The following is a 24,537-nucleotide window of genomic DNA, read 5'->3' on the forward strand; positions in this document are numbered from 1 at the left end:
GTTTAAGTGATGCCTGAATAACCTATAAATCCCTTACAATTAGACGGACACATCACTGTTGACTAGTAGTTTAACCTGCATAGTTACCTTAAAATGAAAAAAGAGGCTGACCCAAGTGGGAGTTTATGCGCTGAATATGTCTTGTATACCATACGTTGATATGCTCTAACCCCCTGTTTTGCATTCTGTACTATCTTAATCTATGCCTCAATAAATACAAAGATTGACAAAAAAAAAATGTAACAATTTATTATATTTATTGCACTCACAATGTTTCAAAGCAAAGACAGCATGTCTCCACACCTTGGTGGTCTGAAGTCATTCCTCGTCCGGCTTGGGGGACGCTGCCACATGCTAAGGTGGTGGAGTGCGGCAGGCGGCAGGCAGCGGTTCAACATGACGATTTAGCGGCTTAACATGGCTGGGTGGCGTTGTGGCTCATCATGTGGAGCTGGAAGGGAACAACTTAAATTTAATGAGGACAGATAGGGTCCACCTGAACAAAATTGGGTTGTATAGTTTCAATTTGGGGCTACAGTCGACCATTGAACATGCGCTGGCTTTGGGAGGACGCAGTCCTCTCCAAGGATAGGGGAGAGGCTGCGGTGGCGGTTTGTCCTTCGCCAGCAATTGGAACTGAGATCATTGCCCGGACATGCTTGGGGAGTTGCAGCCTGGTCTGGTTGAGGATGGACTTCAAGCTGAAGAGGCTCAGGGAAGAATAAGGTTATGGTTAGCTGTCTGCTGGAAAAGTCCAGCAGCTGACAGTTGTTTATGTTATGCTGGCTTGCTAATAATAGCTGTGGCTGTTGCCCTTACCCACAATTTGGTAGTCTGTAAGTTATTGGGGGTTATGGTAGTGGAAGGAAAAGGGAGAGGGTCAGCAGTCAAGGTCAACCCCCGGAGTGGATAAGGAGGGGGGGAGCATAACTGCTGCCCGGAGAGGTTGGCATGGCAACAAGGGATACAATGTTTGAGATTACCAGACCACTGGAGAGCACGCTGAGGGAACCTGGCAGTGCTGTTTCCCGCCCACCCTCCCTGGGTAGGTGTGGAATGGGATATGTTATTGTTGAATGTGATGTGCTCCGGATGTGCTTGGGGAGTCACAGCCTGGTCTGGCTGAGGACGGACTTCAGGATGAAGAGGCTTGGGAAGAATAAAGTTATGGTTAGCTGTCTGCTGGAAAAGCCCAGCAGCTGACAGTTGTTTATGTTGTGCTGGCTTGCTAATAATAGCTGTGGTCGTTGCCCTTACCCACAATTTGGTTGTCTGTAAGTTATTGGGGGTTAGGGTAGCGGAAGGAAAAGGGAGAGGGTGAGCAGTCATGTCCAGCGCCAGGTGCTGCGGCCCACTGGTACATTTTCTGACCCCTGTGGGCCAGTCTGGCCCTGGTTGTGAGAACCAAGTTTGACTCATTTAATCCTGCAATGTACTACTAAAGGACACAGTGCAGGGTAAAAATTGGAGGACCACTGCATCCAGACTACTTTATTTAGATCAAGTGGTCTGGGTGCATTTAGTGGTCCTTTAATGATTCCTTCACTTTTAAAATGATATTAATAATAGCTAGATTTTATGACTAGATAATATTCATAGTGAGAGTCTGATATTCTATGAAAAACAGATTCAATTGAATTCAGTAGTAAACACTATAATGTATTTGTATTTTCCTTTTTAAACATTATTATATTTCTTAATAAAGAAAAGCATTGAGACAATAAATAAGCTTAAATGAATGGCAAACTGCTTACTGTTGGATAATGGATCATTACTGTCAAGTAAAGATTTCCTGAAAAGTAATAAACTACTTGAGCAAATCCAGCTGAAAGAATCCTGTCATAGCTTAGGTAATGAGGAGGGGGATGGTAACGAGGAAGTAAACAATGAAAAGGTTTACAATGCAAGCTAGTAGACAACATGGCTGAGTTTTGTTTATTTAATGTATAGACAGAAAAACAATGGCCATTCATCCACCAAAGAAAGCAATATGAGTGATCTTGGTAATGAAAATGCTTTCTCACTGAGTAACATAAACATAACCGTATATCAATAAGCCCATTCAGGATATACATTGAGAAAATAAGCACTCAGTTACGGTAAAGAGGTTGCGGAATGTATTTGATTAAGGGAAGTATGTATAAAAAAAAATGACGTTTATTCTATTTAAAGAAAGATATAACTAGTTAAAAGTCTGATAATAAACATACATTCTTAATCATCTGTCCATGACTTTCCTCCACATAACAACCCTTTGATTACTATGATACAACAACAAAATAGTGATAAATATACATAGCTTCAAGGTACAGTTCAAGGTACATTTGAAAATGAAAATAATTAATTTGTATTCCATGCACCATATCAGATTACCGTATGTTACCTCTGTCTTATAACTGCAGTAATCAGCAAAAATGATTGCAACTATATACCCATGGATTTACTTATGGTTGTACTTCAGCTGTCAGCTTTCTACAATAGAACGTGGATATGGTCAGCACAGCCGTTTGAAAGAACGTGGATAAAGCCAGCACAGCCATAGAAATGTATTGTATCGTCTATGGAAACAGAGATATACTATATCCACAGAATTAAGATTGACTAACTTCCTGATTTGGGGATAGTTCACTGAAAGAATTTAGTGGAGGTCCCCCATTTGTGCTGATAAAACAGCACTGAAGTGCTGAGGCATGAACTCCACAAGACCTCTGAACCTGCTCTGTGGTAATTGGCACCAAGACATTACCAGGAGATCCTTTCAGTCCTGCAGGTTGTGAGGTGAGGCCTCCATTGATCGAATTTGTTGTTCCAGCACATCCCAAAACGCTCAACTGGATTTAATGTAAATTATATTTTTATATTCAATTTAGTGTAGAGAAAGAAAGTGCCAGTTCCAGAATAAGTAACCATGGGGATCTATAAATTTACTCCAAGGTTACTGCACAAAACCTTGAAATTCAAGAAGTAGTCTAGAGAGTTCCCAGGTATGAAAATTGTACTTTACTATGAATGTTATCCAATTCCCATACAATGCACAGTGCTTTGGATCTTGGGTAACATATATTTGTTTATATTACAGGTTCTGCATATAATGTTTATCTGTGCCTCAATGTAAATTCTGCAAGTCAATTAGAGGTGGAAACATGGAAAACACATACAATCAGGGGCGGACTGACAACTCATGGGGCCCTCGGGCAATAGGAGATCACGGGGCCCCCGTGTACCCATCAACTTGCAAGAGACACACATACATGTGTTACAGAAAGAGTTGTAATGGGGGGGGGGGGGAGAGGCTTCAGTAGGGGACAGGAGTTGTAGTGTGTGGGACTGGGGCTGTAGTGGGAAGATAAGGGCTCTAATGGGCAACAGGGGCTCTAATGGGTGGAAAGGCGCTATAGAGGGGGCATAGGGGTTCTAATTGCAGATAGAGACTGTAGTTTTGGGTGGTTGTGGGGGGACAGGGGGGTAGTTTTTAGGTCCCCAGCCCCCCTTTCCTACCATTAAAAAGGTTTTTTATTCACATTTATGACCTAAATTAGAGCTGGTGCAATATTTTTTTACGGTCCACCTATCATTAGGATGGAAAAAAGGTAGATCCCCATCTTTCATACAACTACCATAATACTTTGCCAGATGGGTATCTACCATTTTCCAATCCTTGCAGGGTTGAACTTAGCCCCGAGCAGTGTTTGTATGTTTGACTGTAATCATGTTTTGAATGGAGTATGTGTGTGTGAATGTAGGGGTGTATTTGTGTGTACTGTTTGCCTTTGAATGTAGGGGTGTGTCTGTATGTAGTGTTGATATTTGAATGCAGGAGTGTATTTACTTGTACAGATACACAGGTGCAGACTCGCAGATACATACACACTCACCAACACATATACAGATACACAGACACACACATTGACATGCAAATTTACAAACACACTAACACACATACAGATATACAGACACACAGTAACATGCATAAAAAAACACACACACGCACACACATACAGATACACAAACACACTGATACGGATACACAGACACACTAACATACATGCAGATACACAGACACATACTAACACATACAGATACAGACACACTAACACACATACAGATATACACACACTATCATACATACAGATACACAGACACACACTAACACATACACAGATATACACACACTGACACACATAGAGATACACAGACACATACTAACACATACACATACAGACACACTAACACACATACAGATATACAGATACACAGACACACACTAACACATACACAGATATACACACACTAACACACATACAGATACGCAGACACATACAGATACAGACACACTAACACACATACATATATACAGATACACAGACACACAGTAACATGCATAAAGATATACACACACGCGCACACACATACAGATACACAAACACACATACAGATATACACACACTAACATGCATAAAGATATACACACACGCGCACACACATACAGATACACAAACACACATACAGATATACACACACTAACACACATACAGATACACAGTCACATACAGATACAGACGCACTAACACACATACAGATACACAGACACACAGTAACATGCATAAAGATATACACACACGCACACACATACAGACACACAAACACACTGATACGGATACACAGACACACTAACATACATGCAGATACACAGACACATACTAACACATACAGATACAGACACACTAACACATATACAGATATACACACACTACCATACATACAGATACACAGACACACACTAACACATACACAGACACACACTAACACACATAGAGATACACAGACACACACTAACACATGCAGATACAGACACACTAACACACATACAGATATACAGATACACAGACACACAGTAACATGCATAAAGATACGCACACACATACAGATACACAAACACACTGATACGGATACACAGACACACTAACATACATGCAGATACACAGACACATACTAACACATACAGATACAGACACACTAACACACATACAGATATACACACACTATCATACATACAGATACACAGACACACCCTAACACATACACAGATATACATACACTAACACACATACAGATACACAGACACATGCAGATACAGACACACTAACACACATACAGATATACAGATACACAGACACACAGTAACATGCATAAATATATACACACACATGCACACACATACAGATACACAAACACACTGATACGGATACATAGACACACTAACATACATGCAGATACACAGACACATACTAACACATACAGATACAGACACACTAACTCACATACAGATATACACACACTATCATACATACAGATACACAGACACACACTAACACATACACAGATATACACACACTAACACACATACAGATACACAGACACACACTAACACATACACAGATATACACACACTAACACACATACAGATGCAGATACACAGACATACTATAACACATACTGATAACATGCACACACAGATCACATTACATATTTTAACCACCCCCCTGCTTACATACCTTTTTGGTTCAGGAGGGTGGCATCTGGCTGAGTGTGATGGGTGTCTGACTCCCTCCTCTCTCAGCGTGTTGGTAAGGAGGGAGGGTGAAACTCCCTGCACTGCGGCATTACACAGGGCTCCTGATCAGTGAGGCATTGCGGATGGCCCGTGCAGGCGGCGCACATCGATGGGCGTGCGTGGCGACGACCACGCGCACAGGGATGAAATTCTCCTCTGGTAAGCACTGCAGGGCCCGAGGGAGGCGCTGAACTCAGCGGTCGGCGCAAATTTTGTTGTGTGTCTCTGCCAAAGACACATACAAAGTGGCTGGGTGGCGGGCCCCCTACCTCGGCCGGGCCCTCGGACCATGTCGCAGATACATACACACTCACCAACACATATACAGACACACAAAATATTAAAAGTAGAGCTGTCACCATGGTAACCAGTGGAACCAGCAAGCACATTCCACTTTTGCCTACACCCCTTTTCCATGCTTCCTCCACTTTTTTTTATACATAACCTCCATATATTTCTACAACAGCCCCAAAGTGTTATGGGATTATAAGTAAATTAGCAACATAAGAGAGTTCACCCACTATCACTAATAGCAATTGTTAATAAAAGATAATTTTGATAACGATTTATTTGCACTCAGTAATCCATTTGTCATAAACAATTATGTATTATAAATTTCTTTCAGAGTATAATATATATATATATATATATAAACACTGCTCAAAAAATAAAAATAAAGGGAACACTTAAACAACACAATGTAACTCCAAGTCAATCACACTTCTGTGAAATCAAACTGTCCACTTAGGAAGCAACACTGAGTGACAATCAATTTAACATGCAGTTGTGCAAATGGGATAGACAACAGGTGGAAATTATAGGCAATTAGACACCCCCAATAGAGGAGTGGTTCTGCAGGTGGTGACCACAGACCACTTCTCAGTTCCTATGCTTCCTGGCTGATGTTTTGGTCACTTTTGAATGCTGGCGGTGCTTTCACTCTAGTGGTAGCATGAGATGGAGTCTACACCCCACACAAGTGGCTCAGGTAGTGCAGCTCATCCAGGATGGCACATCAATGCGAGCTGTGGCAAGAAGGTTTGCTGTGTCTGTCAGCGTAGTGTCCAGAGCTTAGAGGCGCTACAAGGAGACAGGCCAGTACATCAGGAGATGTGGAGGAGGCCGTAGGAGGGCAACAACCAAGCAGCAGGACCGCTACCTCCACCTTTGTGCAAGGAGGAACAGGAGGAGCACTGCCAGAGCCCTGCAAAATGACCTCCAGCAGGCCACAAATGTGCATGTGTCTGCTCAAACGGTCAGAAACAGACTCCATGAGGGTGGTATGAGGGCCCAACGTCCACAGGTGGGGGTTGTGCTTACAGCCCAACACCGTGCAGGACGTTTGGCATTTACCAGAGAACACCAAGATTGGCAAATTGTCCTGTGCAGATGAAAGCAGGTTCACACTGAGCACATGTGACAGATGAGTTTGGAGGCGCCGTAGAGAACGTTCTGCTGCCTGCAACATAACATCCTCCAGCATGACCGGATTGGCAGTGGGTCAGTAATGGTGTGGGGTGGCATTTCTTTGGGGGGCCGCACAGCCCTCCATGTGCTCGCCAGAGGTAGCCTGACTGCCATTAGTACCAGTGTTCTGTACAATGGCGTGAGCAGGGCCGTCTTTAATAGTGATTGGACCCTGGGCAAGCATTTGCTTGGGCCCCCTGGACCCTGCTGCCCTCCCACTCCCTGGCATGCAATCATGCCTTACACTCCAACCCAGTGGCGGAACTAATGCAGAGAAGCCCTGGTACAAGAAAGTTGTTTGGGCCTCCCCCTCTAGCACAAGAGTGGTGAAAATATACACCCCCATCTGTCATACAACTCCCACAATGCTATGCCAGCTGGGGATCTATACTTTGCCCATCCTTGTAGGGTTGTATTTGTGTGCAGTGTTTGTGCATTTGAATGTAAGCCTGTTTTTGTATAGATTATATGTGTGCATGTAGAGGTGTATTTGTATGTACTATTACAATTGGAATGCAGAGGTGTACTTGTGTGTAGTGTTTGCGTTTGAATGCAGTGGTGTGTGTTTGTATGTATGGTTAACTTTTAAATGCAGGTGTGCAACTGTGAGTTGGTTTATGCATATCATTTTGGCATTTTAATACTGGGTTTTGTTTGTATGTAATATTTGCCTTCAGGGTTGTTATAGGACGTAGTGTTGTCTTCTAAACATTTGTGTATAGTATTGGTGTTTGAGTAAAGGGTGTGTTTTATATATAATCTTGGAGTTTGAAATCAGGGGTGTGTTTGTATGTAATGTTTGTGTTATCAGGGATGTGTTTGCATGTTGTGTTTGATTGCTGGGATGTATACACATACACAGTTACATACACATCAACACAAATATAAACATACTGACACATGCACATACCTTGACACACAGATACACACACTGGCACATGCACACAAATTCTGATATGCACACTGGCACACACATACACTCACTCTGACATACATGTGATCATTTTTATGTTTGCAGCAGGGCAGAAGCAGAGAGTTGGAGGAGGCACAAAGCTTGTAAATGCTGATGCTGCTGTGGCAAGGCAAGCTGGTACTGTTATATGTAATGCACAACAAAAAAAAGAATTAAAACATAAAAAAACCACTGTGCTTAAATGCAACTGCAGCAATAATTAAACTCATCTAAACAGAAAAAAAGCAGTGAGTGGGGGCACATAGTAGAAAGGCAGTGAGTGGGGGCACAGGGTAAAAAGCAGTGAGGGGGGAAGGCAGGAGCAGTGAGTGGGGGCACTGAGAAGCAGTAAGTGGGGGAACGCAGGGCAGGGGCAGAGAGTGGGGGCATAGAGAAGAGAAGAAGTGAGTGGGGGAAGGCAGGGCAGGTACAGAGTGGGGGCATAGAGAAGAGAAGAAGTGAGTGGGGGAAGGCAGGGGCAGAGAGTGGGGGCACAGAGAAGAGAAGAAGTAAGTGGGGAAGGCAGGGAAGGGGCAGAGAGTGGGGGCACAGAGAAGAGAAGAAGTAAGTGGGGGAAGGCAGGGCAGGTACAGAGTGGGGGCATAGAGAAGAGAAGAAGTGAGTGGGGGAAGGCAGGGGCAGAGAGTGGGGGCACAGAGAAGAGAAGAAGTAAGTGGGGAAGGCAGGGAAGGGGCAGAGAGTGGGGGCACAGACAAGAGAGGAAGTAAGTGGGGAAGGCAGGGCAGGGGCAGAGAAGAGAATAGGTAAATGGGGAAGGCAGGGCAGGGCCAGAGAGTGGGGGCACAGAGAAGAGAAGAAGTGAGTGGGGGCACAGAGAAGATAAGCAGTAAGTGGGGGAAAGCTGGGCAGGGGCAGTGAGTGGGGGCACAGAGAAGAGAAGAAGTGAGTGGGGGCACAGAGAAGATAAGCAGTAAGTGGGGGAAAGCAGGTCAGGGGCATTGAGTGGGGTGTTTTTTCTAAAAACAATCCTAGCTGCAGCCATTCACCCAGAAGGAGAGGATCAGGGACTGGACACACTTACCTTCAATTCAGCTTAGAGCTGGCTGAGGCTGATGGGAGTGGGAATGAGCAGCAGCTCATTCCTGCCTCTCCTCCCCATGCTGCTACCTCCTTCCTCCCGCGGTGCTCTCTTCTGAAGCTGGGAGGAAGTGATCGGCTGTCACTTCCTCCCAGCCAGCTAATACTACAGGGGCCCGGTCGGCTCTTAAAGGGCCAAGGCACCCCACCGGGTCCCTGTTCAGAGATACCCATCGGGTGGCCCTAAATGCATGGGCCACCTGATAGGCCCCTCCAAATTGTTGTGGGCCCACAGGGCAGCTGCTTTGGGCCCCCCAGGAGTAACTGGGCCCGGGGCAGCTGCCCTGTTTGCCCTGTGTTAAAGACGGCCCTGGGCGTGAGCACTTCCCTCTTTCTACTGCTAATACCTCTCCCTATACAACCAAGCATTCTGCTAGCATTTCCTGCTGCTCTATTACATTGTCTGCCTACCTTTAAGTCCTCAGAAATAATCACCCCTAAATCCCTTTCCTCAGATGTTGAGGTTAGGACTCTATCAAATATTCTGTACTCTGCCCTTGGGTTTTTACGTCCAAGATGCATTATCTTGCACTTATCCACATTAAATGTCAGTTGCCAACACTCTGACCATTTTTCTAGTTTACCTAAATCATTTGCCATTTGGCTTATCCCTCCTGGAACATCAACCCTGTTACACATCTTAGTATCATCCGCAAAAAGACACACCTTACCATCAAGACCTTCTGCAATATCACTAATAAAAATATTAAAGAGAATGGGTCCAAGTACAGATCCCTGAGGTACCCCACTGGTGACAAGCCCAAGCTTCGAATATACTCCATTGACTACAACCCTCTGTTGCCTGTCACTCAGCCACTGCCTTACCCATTCAACAATATTGGAATCCAAACTCAAAGATTGCAGTTTATTGATAAGCCTTCTATGTGCAACAGTGTCAAAAGCCTTACTGAAATCTAGGTAAGCAATGTCTACTGCACCACCCTGATCTATAATTTTAGTTACCCAATCAAAAAAATCAATAAGATTAGTTTGGCATGATCTCCCTGAAGTAAACCCATGTTGTCTCTGATCTTGAAATCCATGTGTTTTTAGATGTTCAACAATCCTATCCTTTAACATGGTTTCCATCACTTTCCCCACTACTGAAGTAAGGCTTACTGGCCTATAGTTGCCCGACTCCTCCCTATTACCTTTCTTGTGAATGGGCACAACATTCGCTAACTTCCAATCTTCTGGGACTACTCCTGTTAACAATGATTGGTTAAATAAATCTGTTAATGGTTTTGCTAGTACACCACTAAGCTCTTTTAATAGCTTTGGGTGTATTCCATCAGGTCCCATTGACTTATTTGTCTTTAATTTTGACAGTTGAAATAGAACCTCTTCCTCTGTAAACTCACGTGTAATAAATGACTCATTTATCCTTTTTTTTAACAGAGGTCCCTTTCCTTCATTTTCAGCTGTAAATACCGAACAAAAATATTCATTGAGGCAGTCAGCTAGACCTTTATCCTCATCTACATACCTTCCTTCTTTTGTTTTTAATCTAACTAATCCTTGTTTTACTTTTCTTTTCTCATTTATGTATCTAAAAAAGTTTTGTCCCCCTTTTTTACTGACTGTGCTATTTTCTCTTCTGTGTGTGATTTGGAAGCTCTTATAACTTGATTAGTCTCTTTCTGCCTAATCTTATAGGTCATTCTGTCTTCCTCACTCTGGTTTTTTTTATAATTACTAAATGCCAACTTTTTGTTTTTTACTATTTTGGCCACATCTGCGGAGTACCACAGTGGTTTCTTGAATTTTTTGCTTTTACTGACAAGCCTAATGCAATTTTCTGTTGCCTTCAGTAGTGCAGTTTTTTAAATAATCCCATTTCTTTTGGACTCCATTTAAGTTGCTCCAGTCTGTTAATGACTCCTTTACACATATTCTAATTTTAGAAAAGTCTGTTTTTCTAAAGTCTAAAACTTTTGTTTTTGTGTGGTGTGACTCAGTCACTGTTTTTATATTAAACCACACTGACTGATGATCACTGGATCCTAAACTTTCACCTACAGTAATATCTGATACCAAATCTCCATTTGTTAACACTAAATCTAGTATGGCCTCTTTACGAGTTGGCTCCTCAACGACTTGTTTGAGAGACTATCCCAGTAGGGAGTTTAGAATATGTGTGCTTCTGGCACAAGTAGCTGTTTTTGTTTTCCAATTCACATCAGGAAGATTAAAGTCACCCATGGTGATAACTTCCCCCTTCATTGTCATTTTAGCTATTTCTTCAACTAGTAGATTATCTAACTCTTCAATTTGTCCTGGGGGCCTATAAATCACACCTACACGAATTACTGTGTGATTACCAAATTCTAACGTAACCCAAATGGACTCTATGTTCGTCTCACTAACCTTTATTAGGCTAGATTGTATGCTATCCTTCACATACAGGGCCACCCCTCCCCCTTTCTTGCCTTCCCTGTCTTTTCTATATAAAGAGTACCCTGGTATTTCTATGTCCCAGTCATTTTTCTCATTATACCATGTCTCAGTAACAGCGACTAAATCTACATTATCAGTTGCCATTATTGCCACAAGTTCATGGATCTTATTCCCTAAACTGCGAGCATTTGTAGACATGACTCTATAAGATAAGATAAGTCAGCTGCACTAACCTTGTCCCAATTATTGAATAGATGTTTAATTTACTACAGTTTGTTGTTTAGTGAATACACCCCATCACATATTAACAGCATATATACAAAAATCTATTCCAGTAGAGACAATTAAGGGCAGCATTGCTACAAAATATGCCCATTTGCCATTAAGGGCGGCACTGCTACAAAAGATGCCCATGCGAGGGTAATACACTGATCTTTCACGACATTAAAACCACTGACAGGTGCAGTGAATAACGTTGATTATATCTTTACAATAACACTGGTCACACAGAAGAACTATTGTAGCTCAAATTGCTGAAAAATGTAATGCTAGCCTCGATAGAAAGATGTCAGAACACACAGTGCATCACAGATTGCTGCGTATTGGGCTGCTTAGCAACAGACCTGTCAGAGTGCCCATGATGAACCTTGTCCACTGCAGAAAGCACCTTCAATGAGGACATGAATGTCAAAACTGAAACATGGAACAATAATAGAAGACTGCCGTTTCTGATGAATCACATATTATTTTACATCAGGTGGATGGCCAGGTGCGTGTGTTGTTTACCTGGTGAAGAGCTGGCAGCATGATGCACTATGGGATGAAGGCAGGCCAGTAGAGACAGTGTTATGAGCTGGGCAATGTTTGCTGGGAAACCTTGGGTCATGGCATTCATGTGGATGTTACTTTGTCACGTTCCACCTACGTAGAGATTGTTGCAGATCACTAACACCCCTACAGATGGCAGTGGCCTATTTCAGCTGGATAATGTACCTTGCCTCACAAAAATTGTTCATGAATGGTTTAGGGAACATGGCAAACAGTTCAAGGTGTTGCCTTGTCCTCTTAATCCCCAGATCTCCGTCTGATTAAGCATCTGTGAGATGTGCTGAAACAACAAATCTGATCCATGGAGGCCCCACTTTACAACTTGCAGGACTTAAAGGATCTGCTGCTAATGTCTTGGTGCTGGATACCACATTCAGAGGTCTTATGGAATCCATGCCTCGACGCATCAGAGCTGTTTTGGCAGCACGATGGAAACCTACATGATATTAGGCAGGTGGTTTTAATATTGTGGCTGATCAGTGTATATAGTAAAGCTGTCATAATGAAAAATCTATGCAGTCTTTTATAAAATAGTAAAATAAAAAATGATCCCGTTTATATAATTTGTTGTGTAAGTACATATATATTATTCTTATATCTTGTATTTTTTTTCCTTTTACAAGATGTGAAAAAATAATAATATTTGTGTCATTCTATAGGGATGTTTAATTCATGAAAACGACAAACATAAAAACATATGTCTTGTAAGAGCACCCAGATGATTATAACACGTCAAACTGTATGTTTTATGGTTTTGTTCCTTGACTTAGAATATGATGTCCCTGTTGTTTTCACATGCTCTGATCTGGGCATTGATGTCCAATTGTTATATTTATTTTATTTATAGAGTTAAACATATTTTTGATATTAACAAGATATGTGCTTTATTTCTAGATCTTTTTTTTTAGTGATGTGTTTTCACACATCACTCTGAGGAGCACATGATTATTTAAATTATTTTTATCCAAGCAATGTTTCAGGTTAGATAGAATGTCACGTTATGTGACAGTACTGCCCCCTCTGTCAAATAATGTTAATACCACATTTTGAGTGGAAAAGTTATTATCCTACCTTGCACATAGTGACACATACACTGATCAGCCACAATATTAAACCCACTGGCTAGTGAAGTGAATAACATTGATTACATATTGCTGCAATTATACATTTCCAGAGGTGGGATTTATTGGGCAGCAGGTGAACAGTCAGTTCTTGAATTTCATGTGTTGGAAGCAGGAAAAAGATCCATGACTTTAAAAGTTCCAATCAGTGATGGCTAGATGACTGGGTCAGAGCATCTCCAAAACGGCAAGTCTTGTGGGGTGTTTCCAGTATGCAGTAGTTAGTACCTACAAGACAAAAAAGTGCTGGTGCGCAAAAATATGTGGAGACACCACAAATGTGTCAAAGTATTTTTAAACTGTACCAGCAATACCAATAGTGCTATCCCAAATAACACACATGTGTAAACAAGCCCACCTATGTGAATATACTTATAACCTGCTGGAATATACACAGGATATCTTAGGGTATGAGACAAAAAAGAGAATACGCACTCACTAGAGAATACGCAATCACTTACTAGTGCAATAAAGTACTTAAAATTAATTAAAAATCAATGCCCTCAATAAAAATGCAACTCACAAATAGGGAGTGGTAAAAGCCCCACTCCTAGCTCTCTCGCCCAGGGAGGATCAGCCCATTGGGTACGTGGGATCCTTAATACATGCTCTTGTGACCCAGGCCCATCTGTGTGCTTCTGAATTGCACCCTAGTGTTTTGAGAATTGCTCTGAAAATATTTGTCAAAAATCACTTAATTTCTAGGAAAATAAATCAATAAAAATAAAATAAAGGAATATATTTTTTAAAAGAGCAGACACCTTTTGAACTCCCAATAAACCAAAAGGCGCCCCAAGAACACACACAAACGAGTTCTGAAAGCCCCTGTCAACTTCTTTTAAAATATATATTGATGTAACATTTTTACTTAAATGTTAGGTGAATATAAATCTATAAATATTACTGGTTTCTAAGATAACTTTGATGGTCAATTTTGAGTTTGTATTTGATGAGTAGATGAATTCTGTAATACATATGGAATGGAACCTTTTTCTGGGATAGGTTTACAGCAGATACCTAATTACTCTGAATTAAATCATCATATACAAATATTTGTTTTGAATTTGCACTCAAATTACCTTTATTAACTAATTAGCTTTAAAAGCATAAAGAATACTAAGTGAAAGAACTGGTCACACAAATGACAATTAGGTACAATGGTAACCAACATCTCTGAAATATTACTAAAAATGTACATTTTCAGTACAAGTTCAAGTATATGAAGTTCTTGTTCAGCGTCATGATACATCTGCAACGTGGGAATCATGTAATACAAAGACATAACAATACATGTATACATACATCTAAGTATATAAATAAAGATGAGTAAACTGTGGAAATCGAAATATCGTTTGAGCTATAAACACAACTATAAACACAAATAAATGCACTGAGTTTTCTATTTCAGCTAAACGTATTTCCTTTCTTAAAATGTATTCACAGACAGGTACATACTGGCCTGCATGGAATATGGGAGATTTACAGGTTGACTAATATAGCTTAGACCAATATGGCTGCATGTTGTATTTTTTTTTTTTTTTTTATATTAATGGATTTACTACCTACTGAGTGGTTCACTGCCCAGGACATTAGATTTGCTCATCATATAACATGTAATCAGTTGTTGCACAAGCCAATTGTAGGTGGAGCTATTACATATAATTTTAAAATAACATTTCTCTACTATTCAATAACTAAATGTTTTTCTGGATTTATCTGACACAATGTACAGTTTGCTATATGTTGGTTTTATTCCCTGTTGCTTTTACATTAACTGTGTTGTTTACCATTGTGTTCATCCTTCTATTGTTTTTCCAGTATGGATGGCTAAAATGTTATGCACCCAGATCTAGCTGAAGTAGACCTGTATTGGAAGAACAGAGCAGTACAGCTTTAGGACAAAGAAAACAGACTCTTGCATTGCATCCAGACTAGAAGCTGAATCGTGGAAATGATCTGCTGTGGGAACTGTTAAACTTCAGAAGGGACTTTGGGATGTCTATCAGCGACGTGATAATAACTTGGTAGAATGGGACAGAGAGCACAGACAAGCAAGAGCAGTTAAAAGCCTTGCAGTAGAAGATGATTAATTCATTCACACCAGAGTTGAAAACATAGCAAACACTATGCAGATCTCATTATGGAAACTGCATAGGATTCCAAAGTAAGCAATAACTGTATATTTTATGGCAACTATATAAATCAAGGTTTGAAAAGAACCAGAATTACATGTAAACATCATGCTAGAAACTATAGAAATTCTACATGTAAGTTGGGAAAATATGAAGGATAATTATAAAGAGAAATATTTTAAATATTTCATTGAAAACTTACACAATACAATATACATGTAGATATTAAAGATAAGCATGTGGTCTAGAGGCATTTTTGCTCTATAGCCTTTTGGTCATATAGTAGCCCCATAAATGTACAAAAAATAAAGACAATAAGACAGAAGAAAGCAAAGTGTGTTTGTTGAAGGGAAAAACAAACCAAAGATGATGTTCAAACGTTTTTGAGGCCACAATGTAAAAGAAAAAACAGACTTGTTTTTACTGCAGAAAGACAGGACATTTGAAAAATGATGGTTCCTTGAACATTGAGAAGCAGAAAAATGGTTCCTAACATAAAAGGGATAGTTCTTTCCATGAAATATTTGGAGAAGAGTGGACTCACAGGGAAAGTCCTAAAAGAATACTGGTACTTGTATTGGTACTGGTACAAACATATCACACAGAAAAACTAAGAATCAGGTACACAGAATACAGGGTAGCAGGAGATATGTACTTGGAATACATATCCACAAGAGACAGCTATCTGTGAAACAGCGGATCACCAGAAAGAAGCCGAGGTGTACTGAATAGTACATAGAGATACCAGAATAGAATTAAAAAAGGAACCTCTAGGTTCTAGATCTGAATGCTCACAAGAAAGAAGAACCCAGATAAAGCTGCAACTTGATTGAGAAGATATGACAGCAACTGAAAAACTTTGAAGGGAAGAGAAACTGCTGTAGGACTGTGTAAAGGAATAGCCAACAGATATAGAGAGCAGCAGATGACATAAGATACTTTCATGAAGATGAGTTGGACAGAGCTGCTGCCTAAGCACAAGCTTACTACGATCAAAATGACATTTGGCATTAAATACAGTTGGACTAAATAAGAAGGAGATGAATATTTTATTGATGGACATGATGCTGAGAAGAGATGTTGGAATAGCAATATCAGTCATCACATGTAATGAGTTACTTGCCAGGATGTAGCAGAAGGTGGAGCTCTAACATATAGTTTTAAAATGATGTACAGTTTGTCCTCGCTTTCCTAATATTCTATGAATAGATTACTTTTTGGTTCGTTTGTGTTTCTGCCATTCTGATCTAATATCCATTGTTTTGTAATTACTAGTAAAGTGTTATCCCTTTATTTAAGTCATGTTTAAGTTGTTCCATTGAGTAATAGCTTAAGCAGGCCCTTCTATAAAAAATTATATATGTGTATTCTGCTAGTGCTTTCTTGGTAAGGAAAGGTTCTAAGTCTCCACCTGTGCATATTCTTGGAAATTACCTTTCTGGCTGGACACTCAGTATGAAGAAATTAACGGAAGAGAGCAAAAGAATATGACATTCTTGCATCAGCATTATGGATCAGCGCAAGCTTACGGAGCAATTCAAAACATAATCAGCAGAATCAGAAATGACTGGTAATCTTCATATTCCCATTTGCAAAATTTGAAAATATAACGAAAATATCTAATGAAAAACAGAAAGGACACTATGAGACAGGGGAGGATGGGGAAAGAACACTTTGGGATGGGGGGAAGAACACTATGCGACAGAAGGCAGGGGGAGAAAAGAACACTATAGGACAGGGGAGGAGGGGGAAAGAACACTAAAATAGAGGGAGGGGAGAGGAGGACTAGGGGGAAAGAGAAGAACATTAAGGTAGGGTACTAAGGAACAGGGGAGGGAAGGGAAAAGGAACACTGGGGTAGGGAGGACCACTAAAAGAGAGGAACACTAAGGGGGGAGGAAGATTAAGGGGAATGGGGGGGCACTAAGAGACAGGTAAAGGAGGGGAGAGGAACACTAAGGGACAGGGAAGGGAGAGAAACACTAAGGACAGGGAAGGGAGGGGAGAGGAACACTAAGGGACAGGGAAGGGAGGGGAGAGAAACACTAATAGACGGGGAGGGGAGAGGACCACTAATAGACATGGAGGTAATGAGAGAGAAAAACTAAGGGACATGGAGGGGAGAGTGGCACAGAGGGGGGCATGAGGGGGGAGAAAGACACACAGTTGAGCCTGGGGGTGAGAAAGTTCACAGAAGGGCTGGGGATGAAAGCAACACACAGAAGGTCCTGAGGGTGGAAATACAAAGGGTCTGGGGGTTAAAGAGACACAGAGGGGCAGGAGAAGAGGAAAAAGAGACACAGATGGACTGGAGGAGATAGACTGGCTGGTGGTGAAAGAGAAAAACACAAAGGAGCTGGTAAGAGTAAAAGACAAAGTGGCTGGGAGAGAAAGAGATACACAAAAGGGCTGGGGAAAGTAAGAAACACAAAGGGGGGTTGTAATAGATACACAAAGGAGGTGTAAGACATATAATGGTGAAAAATAGGGAATAAGATATACTAAAGGGGGTAAGACATTTTAAAAAGCGGGATAAGAAACAAAAGCAGGTTAAGAGGCACACAGGTGAAGATGCTTTGGGGGGACGGGGGGAGGGCACCAAAACCATCTTTGCCTGTGTACCCAGAAATCCTTGCACCAGCCCTGTTTATAAAGCACCAACATACACTGTGCATTTGTGTGTCTTTCCCCTCCCACACACTATATAATAATCCATTCCCGTATGCTGATTTCACCTCATCTTTGCTCAATGCCCCTTCTGAAGCTAACACAATTAAAGGTGTTCAATAACTGATATGTAAAGGGTTTATTTGTTGGCAATTAGCTCATATATATTTTAACCAGAAATTAAATGAATGATACTTAAAAAAAATAATAAAGACTAAATACAATGTTAATGTTTTTGGGTTCCATACTGCATACCTCAGAAGAGAATGTCTTGTAAAACATAGATTCTTGACTGTTATTAAGCAACAAGATTGATTTATTGACAGCAATGGGTATCACTTTCATTTTTGCAGATGGAATACAGGGAAGCACAACTATAGATATTAATATAGATAGATATCTATATATCATGTATGCAAAAATAACTTGCCCTGTCTAAACAGGCATGTTATATGACAGATAATGCATCAGCTACATTATAACGCTACCATTAGAAAGAGAGAACCTCTCTACTCCATAACAGTACTGTGTGATTCTGACTCTAGCAGAGTTAGCTTGTAAAGTAAGAATTCAAGGTGAATTCAAAGGGAAATTTAATTGTAAAGGGACACTATGGGCACCCAGACCACTTTATCTCATTGAGGTGTCCCTGTCCCCTTAACCCTGCAATGTAAAACATTGCAGTTTAAGAGAAACTGCAATGTTTACATTGCAAGGTTAAGACAGGCTCCACTGACTGTCTTCCAGACAGCCACTAGAGACACTTCCTGCATTTTCACAGAGTTTAACTCTGTGAAACGACATCGGACATCCTCAAGCTTTGCATGAGGATGTCCAGTATCTTCAAAATTCCCATAGGAAAGCATTGAATCAGCGCTTGTTGTGCATGTGCATTAGGTTCTTCATCGGCGTGACGTCACAGGAGGAGATGGAGCCAGCACTGACAGAACTCTGCACTGGAATTAAGGTAAGTTTGACCATTTGAACATGAGGGCAGTGGCACGAAGACAGAGGAACACTATAGTGTTAAGAAGTTAGGAATACAGTTTTGTATTTTTAACACTATAGTGGGGCTGAGTGTGTCTGAGTAGCTAAACCAGGGGTAGTAAACTTGGTCCTTACCGCCCACTAGTGGGCGGTTTGGGATTTCAGATGTGCGGTGGTGGGTTCTGCAGAAAATGTGGACCTAGGCTGACTGGGAAGATCCTTTAATCTCCCCTGCCGGCCCATGCAGAGCCATCCTTGCTGTAAGCCCTCTCAGGCTGGTGAGGAAATCAAAGATCTCCCTCATAGGCCCGCTGGCACTTGGTTCCAGCATGGGAGGCTCTGTGTTCCTCCCACAAGCAGACTGGTCGAAGTGCTGTTGCGTGTTACCATGTCAACGCTCTAATACAGTGATGTGCTCACAGGAGGACAAGAGAGTCAGCCTGCAGCCAGAGTAACTGCAGGCTAAGGTGAACATGTCACCACTGGACCACCAGGATTTGCAGCATTATGTCTACCCACCCTCCTCACTCACACACTGCACCCCTCACACAAACACACACAATCCACCCTTCACACACACAGCACCCTTCACACACACACCACACCCCTTACACAAACTGCACCTCAGACAGACACACAGCACCCCTCACCCACGCAGTGCACCTCTCACCCACACACAGCACCACTTACACAAATAGCACCTGTCGCACACACATACTACACCCTTCACACACACACAGCACCTCACAGACACACATAGAAAAAAAGGAAAAAAATAGATACATAGTTACATAGTTACATAGCTGAAAAGAGACTTGCGTCCATCAAGTTCAGCCTTCCTCACATTTGTTTTTACTGTTGATCCAAAAGAAGGCAAAAAAACTAGTCTGAAGCCCTTCCAATTTTGCAACAAACTAGGAAAAAATTCTTCTTGACCCCAAAATAGCAGTCAGATGTCTCCTTGGATTAAGCAGCTATTACCCCACTTATTAGAGATTATATCCCTGTATGTTATGTTTTTGCAAGTATTTATCCAATTGCAGTTTAAACATCTGTATAGACTCTGACAAAACCACCTCTTTAGGCAGAGAATTCCATATCCTTATTGCTCTTACTGTAAAAAAAAAAAACTTTTCTTTGCCTTAGATTGAATCTCCGTTCTTCCAGCCTAAATACATTTAAGTACATATTTTTTTTTTTTTTTTTTTAAACCCTCCTTTCTAAAAAATTAGTTACTGCTGCACTGGTGGGCGATAAGGACATTTTACCATCAACAAAGATACAAAAGTGGGCAGTAGGTATTAAAAGGTTGACAACCCCTGAGCTAATCTGAAAGCACAGCTGACTTAGATAATGTTTCCAGATCAGATACTTTGACCTTAAATCTGAAATTCCCTTTGAACTCACCTTGAATTCTTACTTTAGTAAATAACCCATCAAAAATCAAACTAACATTTCAGATTTCAATCCTAAACCTGATTATAATCCTAAATCTAACACTAATCCTATTTCTTACCTTACCACACTTACCCTAACCTTAAAAAGAGCCAATCGTAATGACCACATTCTTTTCCTTCTAAGTTGTGCAGTTGTGACTGATTGAGCACTGTGCATGGCTCACTTATGAGAGATACAGCAAAGCCTGGTTCACACTTATTCTGGCATGTATGAAAGTCAAATTATGAACACTGTTGAGAATTGGTTTTCATCTGTGAAACATTGGGTAACTGATGATCTGCCAATAAGTGGTGTTGCACTATTTAAAATATAATAAAAATAATTTATAAAGTCTTTTATCTTGTGTTTACTTACTTTAGATGTATTTTGATCAGAGTGGGATTGTCCAAACACAAATGTTTATATTCATGCTTGTCAAGGTGAGTACACTCCAAATCACCGTACCAGGAAAGCATATTGCCAGTATTTAGAGTGGCCGGGCTTAATGTATATAGAGAGAAAATAGTTAAAGCCAAGTCGGAGGAAAGGATTACAGAAGAGCACAAACCAAAAGTCAAAGAGTACAGAAATAAGGTTAAACAATAAAATGAGCCAAATCAAAACCAGAGTTGCTAAAAGCATGCGTTCTTGGGTAACAAAGACCAGGATAACACAGCTTTTGAAAAAGTGCAGAACATGGACGAAATGCATTGAGCAAATCCAAATGGACACTACAAGGACTCTGGTGAATTGAAAGTCTGGTGAATACAATATACTGGAAGAACGGTGCTTTCCAGCTGATTGTTATTGTGGCATAAGATCCTGGGGACAATATATGTTTGCCAGAGAAGTATATATAGCACAAATTCCTTTGTGTATATTCCCTTGTGAGTGTATATTTGGTTATTTTAAACTTTTATTGTTATATTGAATACTACACTGGAATTTAAGGTATGCTTGGGTTACTGTCTTGTTGGAAGATCCAATGTCGCCCAAGCTTCTCCTTTTTCACAGACGGCATGACATTTTCTCCCAGGATTTCCTGAAACTTCAATGAATCCATCTTGCTATTCACACACTGCAAGTTTACAGTGCCAGAGGATGCAAAGCAGTCCAGAACATCACCGAGCCATCACCATGCTTAACTGTAGGCAGAGTGTTTTTTTCAGTGTGTGCTTCATTCTTATTCCTCATATAATACATAAATAAGATTGCACACTAGACTACTCCAGATATATACACATAAATGTTTTATTAAACCAGGTTATAACAAACAAAAAGCACAAAAATCAAATGGAGCACCACATCAAAATTGAAGTGACAAAAAAATAATAAGGCAAATACTTTAAACAGTGGTGCTAGCCATAACTTACTCAGAAACACGAGCCCCTAAAACCCCCAATGTTTCTGCACCTCCTGGCTGCCTTTCTCAAGGGTGTTTGTATTACTGCTTACCAGATTCCATTTAAATATCCCTCCATACACCAAATATCCCTCCATGCCCCAATTACACAATATTTTTTAATATAAGTCATATTATATACATATCATATGTACTTCTTGAATACTGTTATATACACACCAGAGTAAGTGTATTACCAACTCTTAGTGTGGACGTACTCGCGCATAAACGCCATACACTTTCATAAATCCAGTCCGTCATTATGAAAAAAACGGCTAACACATCGCGCATGCACTATCCATTGCCTCGCGCATGAGCATTCGCGCCTAGCAGCACTAAATCTCCATACCCATTCATGGAACTGGCCCATAGCAACATGAACAGCTACTATATCGCGCATCCACCATCGCGCATGCGCAAACACAAGAAAATGCCGAAAAAGTATACTCAATACAAAAGCTATATATGGGACATAATGCTGAAAAAAGGCATACTAAATATTAAAAAAATATATGGGACAAAAATGGAAGTCCAGTAAAAGCTTACTAAACTCATTTAAACAGTATTACCTGAGATATAAATTATAAAAACCACCACCAAATATCCATACAAATGGTAAACAAAAAAGAAAAAATTAAAAGTAGGCAAAAGATGCAGAAGTTAAGTATCTTTAACTCTATCACTACATTTGCATAAATACCTATATATATATATATATATAGAGAGAGAGAGAGAGAGAGAGAGGCAAGACAACCATATTCCTACTGAATAATATACATATCCAACCAACTATTATAGTTATATTATTAGTCACTAAACATAATACATTACTTCCCCTTCTAACACTTATATAACAGAAGCTGTCCATTTGTTATGATCCTAACTATAACAGAAATCTTTGTCTATTTTCCAATACATATGGAAACTTGCTACTAGAAATCCTACACCGGAAATGCACATGGAATCAATAAGAATACCAAGGACATAATATTAATTAATAACATATCTTATTCAAATATATAACTACAGGCGACCATGTAAGTAGAAGGCGCTGGGAAAAATACATCTATTTATACTACATCCAGCACTAAATAGTTGCTGCCCTGGCTATACATCTAGACATCTATTATATACAATAATCATTACAATTAAAGTTCTTTCAAAAACATTTTTCCACAAATGGAATTCTTCCATAATATTTCGACACATCGCTACTGATTCCATCCAATGCCATATTGATTTTCCGCATAACTCTTCTCGTCCAAAGGATATCCACTCATTCAGATAAATGTCCAACTGCACCAAAAGAAGCCTACAACAATATAATAGTAAAAACAATATCAATACAAACTATACACAGGCAGAGAAGTCACCATAAATTGCAGTTGCCTAATTATAAATATGAAGAAAAATCTCTCTCCTCATTAAGACCTTTAGGGTATAGTGTCTGCAGTTCATATATCCAATAAAGTTCTCGCTGTTTAAAAACCATCTCTCTTGACCCTCCTCTTCTCAACGGTTTAACCGATTGCAAAACCATGTATCTTAACTGGGATACAGTATGTCCATTTTCTAAAAAATGCCAGGCCACAGGGTATTGTATTTTCTTAGTTCTGATGTTACTCTTATGTTCCCTGCTTCTAGTTGTACATTTCCTCATGGTCTCCCCCACACAAGGGCACTTAAGCATGTAAACTACATACTCACTTTGACAGTTGTAAAACTCACCAATTGGATATTTTTTACCAGTCCTAGGATGTGTGAACTGATGGCTAATAATCACTCCATTACAATTGATGCAGTGTCCACAGGGATACACCCCAGCAGGTGCCTTCAACCACGATTCCTTCGCTCCACAATTATCTTCAACATCTACATTCCTCATCAGATGGTCACGAAAATGTCTGTGTCTCTTAAAAAACAACAATGTTTTTTCATTAAAACACATGCGTAGCTTCAAGACAGACTGTAAAACCCTCCAGTGCTTCATAACAATATGTTTGATCTCCTGTGAGTGTGTAGAGTACGTAGTTACACACGGAATCCCAACATTCTTCTTTGTTGTCTTCTTTTGTAATAATTGTGTTCTAGGTAATATTTTCGCCTTGCTTTTACAATCTCTCAATGATTCAATTTCATATCCCCTAGATGAAAAGGCTTATAACAGTTAATCAGCTCTAGTATCATATCCTTCATCATTGGATACTATATGCCGTGCTCTTATAAATTGCCCATTGTCATGCCTTAATTATGATATCCTCTTACTTCCTGGTTCCACGGAGCTTAGCCACACCTCTTCATGACACGGTCTGCCTATTTAATCTGACCGCACCAGCTGATCGACGCTGGATTATTGAACTACGTTCCGTACTCACGAACCGGCTGCAACATCGTTGTGAAAGCCCTCTGTTACCAGGCCGGACTGGAAGACTTCA

The sequence above is a fragment of the Pelobates fuscus genome, chromosome 3 (genome assembly GCF_036172605.1).
Source record: "Pelobates fuscus isolate aPelFus1 chromosome 3, aPelFus1.pri, whole genome shotgun sequence".
In the NCBI taxonomy this organism is placed as follows: domain Eukaryota; kingdom Metazoa; phylum Chordata; class Amphibia; order Anura; family Pelobatidae; genus Pelobates; species Pelobates fuscus.